This window comes from Penaeus monodon, chromosome 33 (genome assembly GCF_015228065.2).
Source record: "Penaeus monodon isolate SGIC_2016 chromosome 33, NSTDA_Pmon_1, whole genome shotgun sequence".
Lineage (NCBI taxonomy): Eukaryota > Metazoa > Arthropoda > Malacostraca > Decapoda > Penaeidae > Penaeus > Penaeus monodon.
The window spans coordinates 11,139,133-11,139,341 of record NC_051418.1 but is presented as its reverse complement, the minus strand read 5'-3'; positions in this window follow the sequence as shown (position 1 = coordinate 11,139,341).

Genomic DNA, 209 nt, shown 5'->3' with positions numbered 1-209 from the left:
GTTTTAGACTCCATGCCTATGTTTTTTTATTCTTAACTGAAGTGTTTTACGTTGAATATAAACAATCGTGTGGGGGGGGGGTATAAACGATAATTTAAAAACTAGTTATATGTATTTTTTTTATTTTACACATCAGTCCATCGAAACTAATAAAAAAATAACCTTTCTGATTGTCGATCTGTATAGTTCACGTAGAAAAAAGGGAAAAT